Here is a 14,982-nt window from a genome sequence, read left to right on the forward strand (position 1 = left end):
TAGAAGCAGAAGGATGCAAATCCAATAATCCACTAAGATAAAATTCTCTCAAACCGTCTGCAATATGTACTAGACGAGAACAAGCTTTAGAGGAGGATACAGCACTATGGACCATATCCAAGAGAGCGGTAACAGGAATACAAGCTGCCGCTATCCATGGGCTTTATAGACTATGAGAAAGCGTTCGATTCCATAAAGAAATTTTCAATACTCGATGCACTCAGAAATCAAGGAATCCCCGGGAGCTATATAAATATTTTTAATAATATATACAGTAGCGCAACAACATCTTCATATACCATCGCGCATTTCCTATCAGCAAAGGAGTCCGATAAGGTGATACAATCTCACCTAAACTATTTACATCTAACCTTGAAGACTTATTCAGGCAACTTGACTGGAATGACAAGGGTCCCCATAAATGGAGAATACGTGAGTCATCTGCGCTTTGCCGATGACAATACATAGTAGTTTGCAAGACTCAGAAGACCTCCAAAGCAGAATGCAGGAACTCGCGAAAAATAAATGTATCAAAGAAGAAAGTCATGTTCAACTGCTTTGCGGGCCAAAAAAAGATCCTCATCAATGGCATTCAGCTCGAACAGGTGAAAAACTACATCTATCTGGCACAACAAGTGTCTATAGATAGATGTTTATTTGATGAAATTGTTTGCAGAGTAAAGCTAGGCTGGAGTGCTTTTGATCGCCTGAATAATATCTTCAAAATGACATCCCACTGTGCCTAAAGAGCAAAGTCTTCAACCAGAATCCAGAAACTTAGAGTAGCACAACGTGGTATAAAAAGGTGCATGCTGGGCATAACTTAAAAGGATAAAAAGAGGAATGAGTGGATAAGGGAACAGACAAGGATTTATGATGTGATAGAGTTTGCTAAAAACCTCAAATGGAAATGGGCTGGACACATAGCTCGAAGAAAGGACAATCGTTGGAAAAATTTGGTCATCCAGTGGCATGGCCCCCATATCCTCAAGCAAGCCCCCATGCAAGGATCTTTGGCGGGCCCCCTACCTATCGCTAACGATAAAGGCAGTGTGACGCTCAACAGTAGCGTTTTCCAAATGGTGTACGCGATAAAATTAATGTTTATATTGTAGTGTTTTTTTGTATACTTTAACACATTCTTTTGAATTATGGAGTTGTCGAATATCGATACACAATTAAAAATTGTATCGTACAACCACATTATTTTAAATAACATTATAGAAGAAAAATAGCGCAACGGGCGACTTTTTTTACTATGAGAGAGAATTTTTGATGTATGTATATCTCACTTATCTAGTCGACTCGCCACACCAGGCCCCTCCTGAGCCCGGGCCTCCAGGCTAGAGCCCTATCAGCCCCTCTTTATGGGGGCCATGTCCAGTGGTGTCCAAGAGGTACAAAACGTCCGCAAGGTAAACCTAGAGGCCGCTGGATCGATGAAATGATAAAGTTCTGCGGAAGTACTTGGCAACGCAACGCACAGGAACAAGAGAAGTGGAATCAGCTTGGAGATTAGCGAGGCCTTCATCCAGCAGTGAATAGATTCAGGCAGATGATGATTTTGATGACATAATAAAAATTTAAAAAAAATGCTTTGTTACATTTATACCTATAAATTTTTTTAAGTTATAAATTGTTTTATTTTGACTAGGTAAATAAGATACAAATCCACATTAACAAAATATCTTTAGAGGCAGAAGGATGCAAATCCACAATACGTTTTTTATTTTATTTTTTTTAGATATAAAATTGTATTATATTTATTCTTTTCTTACATATTCCAGAAGTACTTTAATTGAATTAGAATACAAAAAATAATGATCATTGTATGTATATTTTCTTGGAAGTTATGAGTATTCGTTTAAAATAAAAATTGTTTTTTGGCTCTCCTGAACAATTGGGTATTTGGCACTTGCATCCGTCTGCCTCTGAGGTACAGAATTATTCTTGTTGAAAATCCAATTCAAACCCTTAACACTCTTGCAGAGTAGAGTAGAGTAGGTCAGATGAAAATCTATAAAAAATACCCTTATTAAAATGTAGATGCATTAGGTAAATGTAAATGTAGGCGGCTTACGCATCGGCTTATAATGTCGTGGGTCTGAGGTTTGAATTCTAGGACTGGCAAATATACATATTGTTTTCCAATTTATGTTTGGAGTCATTAATAGGTTGAGCAAATGGCTTACAGCTATTTCTCGTAAAAATTAAAATCTGTTAATACAAACCTCCACTCTGTGAAGACCCATGTTATGATCTTATCAGGATCGGACATGGTCAAAAAATGATATGATATTGTTTTTGAAACCTCAATACCCTATATTGGAGTCACCATCATCAACCTGCATAAATTTACTACCAAACATGGATATTATATATTCACTTACCACGCTAAAAGTCCGAGGACAATAAATTAATCGTCTGATTTGTCTATGCTCTGCAACTGGCTAACGGATGATCAACGAACGAGTAAAAAATTCGAGCTGTCAACAGTCAAAACTTGTGATTATCGTAATATCTTTCAGTAATTCAGTGTAAATCAGAAGATTTTGTGTTATTTACATTTGGATTTTGCATTAAATATTATATCAGTGAAAACAACACAAGTTTTACGTTTTCTCTTAAGAATTTCATAAATGCATTCGGCCGTGCACAAATTGTGGCTACATATACATGACAGGTAGAGATGGGGTAACTCAAATCCTCCTTTATTAATATTGTTAAGGTTCTTATTCGCCTCCTATAATACAAATCATGAAAAATATCCCTTATTTAAAAAATATACAATATTATCTTGGTCCCAAAGTCATATTTGTGGCCTGTGTCCATCGAGAGCACAGCAAAAATCGCTGACATGGTATAAGTGTTTTAGTCGGTATGCCGTCTCGTGTTTGCTCACATGATTTTTACCGTTAGAGAAGTTTGTCCAATACACTTCTTCTGGCAAACATCGAAACGTCGAGGTAAGAAGGAGGAAGATCACGAGTTCAAAACCCAAAAATCTATTACGAATGCTCATTATATTATTTTTTTTTTAATTTCAATAAATTTATCTTTGGCTTTAAAAATCGACGGCCCCAGGAAAAACCGGTGTAAGTCTAAAATCACAAATGTTCAGGAGAGCAAAAAAACTAAAATATTTACGCTATTAAATTCATCATATAAAATGAGTGAGTTTTTTCTAATCTTATTTAAGTAAATCAGATAGACCATTTTATGGTCTATATTTCTATCAAAATTTAATGGTGATTAATTGATTAACAGCTAAGATAATGACCAAAAATCGTTTTTATTTGGAAAAATATTACGCGCTTGATGTTTTGACTCGGTTCAACATGCTTTTGCGCGGACAAAATAGATCACTGACTCCGCACAGCAGACTTATATTCTGGTATAGAACGGTTTTTTACGTCGCGTTTTTCTTACTCTATACGATTTTATTAAACACAACCATAGTTATCGTGCTCTTGTACGGAACAACCATTATAGCGCATTATTTAGCTCGAAATAGGACAGCGTGAATACAAAATAATGACAAAGAGTAAGGAGACATATTGACATACAGTTTTTTTGTACGAAGTTTTTATTACAGAAAAGTATCTAAGTATGATAATTTTTAAAAAATCAAAAAAAAAATGTAAATTATTTTAGTTATTTATATAAATATTGTTAATATGTACAATAAGTAATATAAATTATTCAAGAAAATAGTAATTGTGGAAGGATAAAAAAAGTTATGTAAGAAATTAAAATATAACGCAAGTAACTACGAGAGAGAAAAAATGATTATTTTTATACATAACAACACAATTTACATTAAAAATATGGAAAGAACAATCATAATGTTAATAAATATTTTATGTTAATACAAATAAATCACATTTTATTCATTTTATTGGATTATTGATAACACAATTTATATTAAAAATATGGAAAGAACAATCATAATGTCAATAATTATTTTATGCTAATACAAATAAATCACATTTTATTGGATTATTGATAACACAATTTACATTAAAAATATGGAAAGAACAATCGTAATGTTAATAATTATTTTATATTATTACAAATATATCACATTTTATACATTTTATTGGATTATTGATAACACAATTTATATTAAAAATATGGAAAGAACAATCATATTGTTAATAATTATTTTATGTTAATACAAATAAATCACATTTAATTAATTTTATTGGATTATTGATAACACAATTTAAATTGAAAATATGGAAAGAACAATCATAATGTTATTAATTATTTTATGCTAATACAAATATCTCACATTTTATTACTTTTATTGGATAGTTTATACACCAATCGACTATTTTTCCTGCCTTCGAAATATATGTGGAGCCAGTATTGATTGATGTTTTCAAAATATTTTTTTTCCAATTAATTTCTTGACGTCTTCTCTTTGCACCTTTAGATGGAGAATACGTTGATCGTACATCATTTTCATCATGTGTAGTCGAATTGGGATTATTTGGTTTTTCATTTGTCAAGGTATCATTGTCCATTATGATTTCTGGAATGGCGATTATGTCATTACAATGCACTGAAGTGGACGGAATCGCAATATCTTGATAATCATTGCGGTATGTTTGTATTGAATCAGTTTGCGGTTTCGATATTTCATCCATTAAGTAATCCAAAACTTCAGGAGATGCGCATTTAAAATATTCGTCAATATCTGGAGCACTTGATGTAAACGAAATTATACTGGGACAGTATTCTGAATAGCTAGAATTGTAATCCTTATCTGTCGTATCGTTAGAATCTGTAAAAACAAAATATAAAATTATAATTTAATACTCCAATGTATATACCATATGATTAAAAAAGTAGATAACAGAGTGATACCAGTAAAAAACATTCCTAAAGATGAGTTTACAGTACCTAACCTTATAGAATTGCTTATTTTTCAGAAATATTAAAACTTAAATCTTTTCTAACATCTCAATATTTCGTGGTATTCAGAAAATACATAGATCGTCTGCTACATATATAACAAAAAATAGGTTTTATCAATATAAAACGCAATATAATTCAAATACTTATTCCCCATAATTTACTACCTATGAGGGTTAGTTTCTTCTACTTTGATTGGATAGTGTTATAAAACTTATAAACCAACACAAAATCTTTAAAAAAATAAAATCTTCTATTGAAGCATTAAAAAACGGTCCTGTTTGTTGTGAAATTATGTCAATTAATAATATTACATAAATTGTATTATATTTTAATAAGTTGTTAATACACACACAGTCTCTTCACCAAGAATCGAATAATATTTTAATAGTCTTACGTTGTTATAGTGTTTATATCATATTATGCTTACCTATGACTTCATCGTTGTCAAGGGATTCTTCATTCACCATGTTTTTCACATTGCAGAATACGCCACTTGCTTCATCCAATATACAAGTATAATCTGTAAATCAATACACAAGCACATTAGATACCATGATTTGGTAGATATTCATAAAATATCTCATTTAAATAGTAAAGTAGTTAAATATATAAAAATACAGATAAGTATGAATTACAATGAAGAAATGCACAAAATTAAATTATTTTAGAGGGTTGGCGCAAACCAGCAATCATTGCGTTATGCATTAAATTTATAAATTAATCAACTTAATATTAACATAAGCTAATTGGTTATCAAATAGTATTTTCTTTAAATAGTGGATATCATTATCTAAGCGTTTCATTATGAACTTTCAAAGAAACAGGGTTTAATATAAATTTTCATTCATATCTAATTCTTTTTTATTTAGGTAATTATACAAAATGTAAACTCTGTCCAATTTTACTAGGATTAAATAGCTAATAACTTTCATAATAATAAAACAATCATAATCAATAAGTAAAAAGTATGTAAATGTATGTACTTACCACTCTCACCACTACTAGATTTTTCAAAATTAATTGCTAAAAGTCCACCCGATGCTAAATGCAATATATGTTTTGCGCGATCAGACATGGTATAAGTACTAATTAAATTTTAAAGAAAATAACGATAATTATAAACCGTTGATCATAAAATCATATAAATTAATACCAATTAGGTCACTAGTCATAAACACAAAGATTACATAGTTAGGTACTTAATACTTATTTGTAATTAATGATAAAAATTCTCAGTCGCTAATCAATGGGAAAGTTAAACGAAGAAATTATTCTGTGTACATTTCACCATCTACACGACGTTTTATTTGTTTCATCTTTTCCTAAATTTCTATTATAATAATATATAGGTATAATATAAGGCACCAAGCCCAAAAATTTAAAATTAAAAGAAATTCTTCAATATTTATGTAGAAACGAATAAATGCTTCTTTGACTGCATTTTGTATATTTTTGTTAATGTTTTATTGCGGCCAATAAATGCGTCTCTGTGAAAGCCCGCCTAATCCTTTTAGGACATCCCGCCAAATAAAATTATTTTCCCAGGATACTTAGAAGTGAGTAAATTTAATGATTTTGTCTACGAGACATATTTAAAGTGATAATATAATAACAATACTGGCTACATTGTCATATTTGCAAAAATATTATGTACATGTACAATTCAATAATTTAATGTTTAAATTTATTTTGATCTTAGCCGAAGTCATAATATTATTATAAAAAGGTAATATTCCCACAAAATTTTATCGGTCTTTTGTAAAAACTCACTATTTCGAAGTGTCATAAAAAGGATTACCTATTTAACTTATTTGTGTCATAAATATCAGTCCAAAATTACTATGTATTCCATTACACAAATATTAAAATTAAGTATCTTTACTAGGTATTTGTTTTCTATTAAATAATAAAAATTGTCAAATTTAGAAATAACATTACCGACTATTTTTGTAGGAATTTGTAATAATTTCAAGAGCAATTTATTTTATTAGTGTATATTATGTTTTCCTACTAGGATACATGGTGGTATAATACGTATCGAAATTATCGGCAGAATGCATACAACGTTTGAACTGAACCTTTTGTTGAGTTTAAATAGCAGGGTGTTTAGTCAACGTGTGTTTTCAGTCTCCAATGTAAGCATTCAAATTTTTATGTCTTGTTAATTAACAGAAAATCCGAAAAATTAAGATTCTTACAATCTGTCACAATAATGACGTATATGTTGACAAACACACACAAATACAGAAAAAAGATCGAATGAATAAATGAGCAATCAAGAGTCTGCGGCGTATTTAGGTATGTCCAACCCTTAAATTGAGATGAGCCGGACATAATATATCGCAGATGAAACGACCGCTGAATGAATGCAATAATTCAGTAGTTTTAGAGGAACGTAAGATAATTAGAATTATAATAATATGCTATATTGACAAGATATTTAAGTTCGATGAAATCACGTGCCCGTGAAAAATAATTAACCAAAAAGAATGGAAAAAGCGTGAGGAGGCCTTTACCACAGTGAATAGAAACAGGTGATGAAATAATATAGTTTCACAAATTTTAATGCAAATTAATTTGTTTTCTACGAGGAATTTATTTTATATTAAGTAATATAATATTTTCACATTCGGATATAATACTACTGACCAGTTTTTAATTATTAATGCGTATAAATTCTGAAAATATCAATCTTTTTCGAAGATATACCAAAACAAATTACGAGGCTTATGTGATACATCAATATAAAACATGGTGTCTATTCAGATATCCGTGAAAGAGCGTAATAGCAAGTATTATGAGCCTCTTATTCGAAAGAAAGAGCGCACGACACGTTGTTTATTTAGATATGACTATACTTTTCGGAAATTTCTGTGAACACAAATTTAGTCGACGCAATATGTTGATATATTGCACAATCGTCGAAAACCTAACTTTGTCAATTTTTATGCTAGAGACCTGAAATTTTTACAGGACATGCACAAAAAATATGATATTATAAAAAGCTAATAAAACTTAATACGCTATTTTCAGACTTATAATGGTTTTTCTAGGGCACGTCGAAATATATATTGTTCTTTTTAATGTTTTTAGATACCTACAGATATTGAGTAATTAAAACACTTTGAAATGTCAATCACCAATGTATTAGTTATATCTCAAATAACATACTTCGTATTTTTTCTGTTTGGTGCCTCTGATGGGCTAAGCATTTCCCGTAATTATTAAAACATTTTAAAATGTAATTTGTCAGATATTTATATTAAATTTCATGATTGGTTTTTGCCGTTATATACTTCTAGTTACATTACGCCCCTTTGTAATCGTAACTTTAATTTAGAATCTATTTTATGTTTTAATTGACTCAAACACTTGTATATTGATAAATCTTCAATAAATTGTTTTTAAAATAATTGGGTGGGCCATTTATATTCCCATTCCATTCCCTATCTCATCACCCACCTCCTAATCCCCAGTTTTATTGTCACTAGACAAAGTATAAGCAATTATGTGTCATGAGAGACCGTGTTGCAAAGAGACATATAGTTGCATCTCGATAGCGGACGCGTGCGGGCTTCTAATAGCTTTCCGTCGCTTAAGTGATTGACTTAATAGATACAGACTTATTCATAATCTATCATCATCATTCATATACCCTCACATATAATCCATACAACTGTGTCACAAAGTTCGTAAGTTTACAAACCGGGTGACCCAAAACAACGATACCGCCCGAGTGACAGTTGAAACCAGACCACGGAGCCATCAAACATCATCACAAAGGTCAGTGTCTGCCACTCTCTTTCATCGCTCCCACCCCTAGATCCGACCTCCTCATATTCCCACAAAATAATTACAGTCCACTTAAAAAGCCCCACCATTATTGTTTGTTAATTTCGTCACTGCATTCCCCGGTAGCACTACCTATACTGCAAAGTATCGAAGCATTTATGTCATAAAAATAAATTCCACATGGGTAAAATTAGTGAGGTGTAGGTTCATACTACTCGTAACTAGATTATTCATAGTATTAGTAATTATATTGACATTATATTAACAAGCTTTCTTTCTCCTCGTTTCGTACACGACGCGTGGTTATCTCTGATGGCATAATTGCTATTATTGATAGGGAGAGCTGCGTGCCATTAGTGTTGGGCGGTCTCTATGTTACATGTATGCATGCCTATTCCAACATAACATTTAACTCCAAAATCAATAAAAATAGTGATTAAAATGCTATGACGCTTTCCAAGAGTTAACTATCTCGACGTAAAAAGTGTGAATTGTAACATTTCTTAACAGTACCTCTAGCAGCCGCTCTAACTAGATAAGAATATAATATACTTAGAGCATTATTATGTATTGGACTGCGGCGATTTGCAAAATTAATATTCATATCATAAACCGGCTTGCACATCTAACTCCGTCTCGTCTGCAACGTGTCGAATACGTCGATGTGACGTCATTATTATTCACCAAACACACATTGATGGAATGCGACTTTTTAGTTAGTAAAAAACATCTAGTGCTGCTAGCAACAGATCGCATGCTTCTCAGGCTGCGAGTCGAAGCCGCCAAAATGCATATTTACACCTACTACAACTGGTCATTCCTATACCGGCTTTCTGGTCATCTATATCCACGTTTCGAAATGTTACGCGTGACTGTCTTATGTGCGTAGTCTTCATACGCAACATCGGAGCGATGTTCCTTAAAGGTTTGATTTATGACTGTGCGGCAGACAACGCGAGTTTAGATGTAAGAGCCGGCTAACACAAGCGCTAACACGCTGCGCGTCAAGCTGCAGTTATCGTATTGGATGCCTTCAAGCTGTCAAATTATCATTGATTACGTAAAATATTAAAAAAATATATCAAATATATATTATTATGAACGCGATATATAATACAACAATAATTACCCCGATAGAGCGTATACATAATTCCAATTTGATAACATCTTTTTATGTTAACCAAACGCGAAAGTGAAATAATAAATAATATCAGTGGTATTACGTTCGTGTAGCAGGTATTTGATGATACCTTGCGATTTATATAACCGGTTTATACAGAATTGATCCGAGATTTATAGGAGTTATTTCGGGTCAAGAAAAATGACGAAAAGGTGTTAATTAGTTGGAATAACCCTGTTTCTTAGTCCACCACCGTCCCAGGTGGGGATGTTGAGAGTTGAAAACACCCGGGCGGCAGAATTCTCTACTCTCCCATATATATATTGGTATTCTGAGCACATTTTCCAGCCACATGAATGAATATAAAAGTTGCATATTAACAGCATAGCGTTGAAAACCGAAGGATGTCACCAACATTAATACCAGTATAATATTATCGTTAATAAAATTAAAATAAAGCTGGACACCTAATTTGACTTTTAATCTGAACAGCTCATTAAGTTCGTGAGTTTTTTTTATATATATTTTATTCTTTTCTGGGTGTGACTGTAATATATGTAACTTGACATTCATTATGCGTATCAAATAAAAAGTCAGTGTTTATATTAGTAATTGAATAAATTTAAATATAGATCCAATAACTTTAATTTTTTAGCACTCAGACATACTCTTTCAACATATTATATTCCAAAATACAAGGCCAACAGCAATTAGAAAGAGATATAAACAAATCAATGCGAACGATTTAATACAAGAATAATGCTTAATTGAGTACGTAGTCAAATATCTGGGGTTTTCAGCAAAAAAAAAATTGATAATATATACTGAACATACATAACTTGAAAACATCTAGCCCACTAGAAAAAAATATATTTGATAACTTTGACTTCTGAATTTTCACACAATAGTGGCAACAGTATAACGATAGTGGTGAACCTGCTGGAACTAAGCATTCTGACGTTTTCAATTTATATTTTTGTTATAATATTTCATAGTGCAATACAATGACAACAACGCGTCTCGCTTACTATTGAAAATACGCTAGATAATGGCGAGTTAGAACTGCGTGTAAACGGCTATTATCGTGATTGTTTAATTTACAAACTATCTTCTTCTTTTTCTTCTTTTTCTTCATTGGCCATATCCGCCCCTTAATTGGGTATACCACGCGGCGCCTCCAAGAATCCCTGTCACTCGCCAGTCTTCTTGCTTCGTTCCAGGTCAAACCAGCATCCCGTCTCTCCGCCGTATACACTCTGTAGATAGTATTTAGCGGCCTTCCAGTACACCGGAATCCGGTCGGCTTGAAGAACAGGCAAGCCAGGTTGAGGTTCTCTTCTGGAATCCGCAGCACGTGGCCGAGCCAGGTCCAACGTCGCCTCTTCACTTTCAGCGTGATGAGAGGCTGCTTGGTGTGTTCTCTTATCTCTTCGTTGCTCATAAAGTCATACCACCGCACACCCAGTATTGGTCGCAAACACCTGTTTTCGAAGCTCAGTATATGGTTGCTCTGAGCCTTCGTAAGGTGCCATGATTCGCTACCGTAAAGCAGCACCGTCATAATGCAAGCGTCGAGTAGGCGGCATTTGGTTTTGACCGAGTGCAATCGTGAGTCTCAGACATTCCGCATCGAGTTGAATGTTGCTCCAGCCATTCCCATTCGGATAGCGAGCTCTTTCTGCAAAATGCCATCATGTGTACCCCCAGGTACTTGAAGCTGTCGACGCTCTAGATCAGTGCTCCGCAACCGGTGTGCCGCGAGACGATGCTAGGTGTGCCGCGGTGCAATAGCCAAATTTGCGTACATGGCTGTTAATATATTTGAGCACCTGGATGAACTTAATAAAACAATGCAAGGTCAGAAAGAAAATATATTGACGTGCTCTGATAAATTAGAAGAATTCAAAAAATTTGGCCGAAGGAGTTAAGACAAGGATCTCTACAAATGTTCCAAAGGAACTACCAGGCCACCATTGAAAACAAGCAATTAATTATGGATCCGTCTCAAAAACATTTAACTTTGCTGCAAAAGAAATTTCATCATTACTTTCATACAATCAATGCGACTGGATACGAAACCCCTTTGCAAACAATGCCGAAAATTCTATAGAGGCGCTTTTCCTATAAATTCGAGAGGAATTTGTAGAATCGATAAACGACGGGACGCTAAAACTGAACTTCGCCGATGTTCCATTGGCTATTTTCTAGATTTCGGTTAATAAAAAATATCCTCGGATTTCCGACAAGGCTATCGTAGTTCAGCTTCCATTTTTGAGTCAAAAAAGCGCTGTTTTACTACATTGCTGTTAATATTTTAAAACATGTGATTGTAGTATACAATTCATTATTATTGTGTTAATACTCGACAAATAATTATTCCTAACCCGACAACTAACCATAATTATATTAATATAATATAACCATACAAAAAATCGCTAAACATAAAATCAATACCATTAATTTTACTCCGAACACTATTTGAAAAATGCTATTTTAGAGTATTACACTGTTTTTATCCTTAGCGATAGATAGGGGGGGCATGTTTTGGTGTATAAATTGTTTTAAGTGTGTCGCGGAATTCTGGGAATACCTTTGGTGTGCCGTCGGTGGGAAAAGGTTGCGGTGCACTGCTCTAGATGTTTTGTTTAGTTTACACACTATATGTGCCAGTAAATTCATTTATTTATACAGGCACCGTTCTCATTATGCCAAACACGAATAAACTTGATATCGAATTCTTTTAATTAGGTAGGTAGTCATATTATATTCCATTTATTTTACTCTCTTTATATACATGTTTATTTGAATCATAAGTTCCAATTATTTTTACAACGTTTTTCTTAGGTCGTATTCTTATTTGTCCGGTGGTTGTATGCCCGGTGGGTGTTTGTCCGGTACAAATCTTGCAATCGATTTTTAACTAACTTCCCGACTAGCTAGACATTTAAACTTTTAGAATATATCAGAACACGATGCCAATGCATTTTTTAATACTTTCAGCCATCTTTAAGTAGAATTGAATTCATTTGTAATTAATTCTATTTTGTATGAAAAGTTATTTCGGAAGAAATCCGTAATCTTGCTAGGGGGTCCTGGCAACTAAATTATTAAATAATATATACGTGCGTTACTACAGAAATCAATATGAAATGACATTTCATTATTCAGTATTTCTATCAAGCAATTTTTTTTTTGATCGTTTAAGCTAGTCAAGTCAAGTTTATATGATTCAACAGAAAATTTAAAAATTTGTATATAAAAAGTTCTTTTTATCTTGTAATTATTTACTAGGCTTATATCGAAGAGGACGAAATTTTTAGTGTAAAGCTCCCGATGGATAGAATTTAACATACTATGCATCCTTCTGAATGAATGAAGTACGGTGCCAGATTATGGAGAAAGTCAAAAGGATTGAAAAAATAATAATATGTAAATCCAACCAGTGGCTATGTGGTTTCTTTTACATAAAATATTAAGTTTCTCTATAGTCGACTTGTCACTTTGTGGTCGGCATTTTAAACCGGAGTATATAATATTTATGGCTTCACCAGAACTGTATTAGGCTTATTTCGATCAATAATAGGTTTTTTAATGTAATCATCATTATTATCAGACGGGGTCGATTCACTGATGGATGAAGACCTACCCTAGCTCTATCCACTCTTCTCAGTTCCTCATTCTTTACCGCCACTTCAAGCATTCAGCATGCTTATACCTCATGTCCATGCGTTAGAGTAAGATAGAAAGAAAACATGTCATGACGGAACTCATGTCAGTTTCATGGAAATTAAATAACATTTTTATCCGTTTTGGTAATGACTTCATATTTAATCAGTACTCACCGTTAACGTTGCATAATTAAACCATTCATTATTGAAGTACGTAGCCAATTAATCTTATAACATGCTAGTTACGTCTCCAATATAACAATATTACCTACAACACGGAATTTCCGTTATATTTTGCAAACAATGTGTGTTTCTGTATTACAAAATCACAATAAATATTTAAATGAGAATTTAAACATAAAATAATACTTTCAGCGGTAATAGTTAAGTAAAATATAGAAAAAAATAGATTAATAGCCTCTTAAATGAAATTGACGTTTAATAATATATCAAACGGAGAGTTGCTAGCGCCTCTACCACCAAAGCATGTATACTTCAATTGCATACTGCAGTCGACACTACCGGTTGACTTTTAATATACTTCGTTGAAGTAGGCTTGCGCTTACGTTGCGCAACCGGTCATAGTGCTTCATTCGTGAATTGGTATCTATAAAGGACACGAACCCGCATAAATCAGATTCTAGTCAATGTCCTTTACCAATTATTTAGCCACGTGCGACCGACTCAATTGCGACAAAAATTAACTAGTCGTATTAATACACAATTGAAGTGCTTATCAATTTTCTTAATATTGGTTTTTGTGGCTTAAATGAAGCTACCAATAATTGGAGCTTATCATGATTCTTATCCGACGTTAGGATCTCTCAAAATTTTAGTAGTAACGTACTTACAATTGTTAAATATTTAATGTTATTATTCGTTGAATAAAAAATAGCTACTATTTAAATGTTTGTTATATGAAAACGTGTTCGGTTGAGCTTTTATTAACAAAAAAGCTTGGTGTAACTTCCTAACCTTTTCAATACCTGCAGTTAGCAAAGAAACGATTATTAACTTAAACATATTAAAATTTACACGTTGGTCGTTAAATTGTATTGCATAATTATTTCTTTATCTATATTGTTAATATCGTTTGTATTTATGTTAAGACAAATGGTATAATAAATACATAAAAGCCGATAACACGTGTCGAATAAATTTTCATTTTTCAACTGTTTGAATAGTTAAGATAAGAAAACGTAGACTTTATAATTTATTTAGAACTAAGATAAAAATCTGTTAATCTATGACTGGCACGCTGAAAAAAAAACGAGTTATTTTAAACTTATTTTATTTACATGATGATTTGTGGACTTAGTGAGTTATAATATACCTACTGTCGCTTGTCACGTCACAAGTGAATCTCTCCTCAAAGGAGGAACTCGATATCTCACAAGGTATCAAGTTATATTGAGTATAATTTTACGGAGGGGCGCATAATATAGTAGATAGATACCTAATATTATCGTAGTGCTCAAC

The sequence above is a fragment of the Rhyacophila brunnea genome, unplaced genomic scaffold (assembly GCF_057557595.1).
Source record: "Rhyacophila brunnea isolate RB1 unplaced genomic scaffold, BYU_Rbru_1.0 scaffold_14, whole genome shotgun sequence".
NCBI classification, from domain to species: Eukaryota; Metazoa; Arthropoda; class Insecta; order Trichoptera; family Rhyacophilidae; genus Rhyacophila; species Rhyacophila brunnea.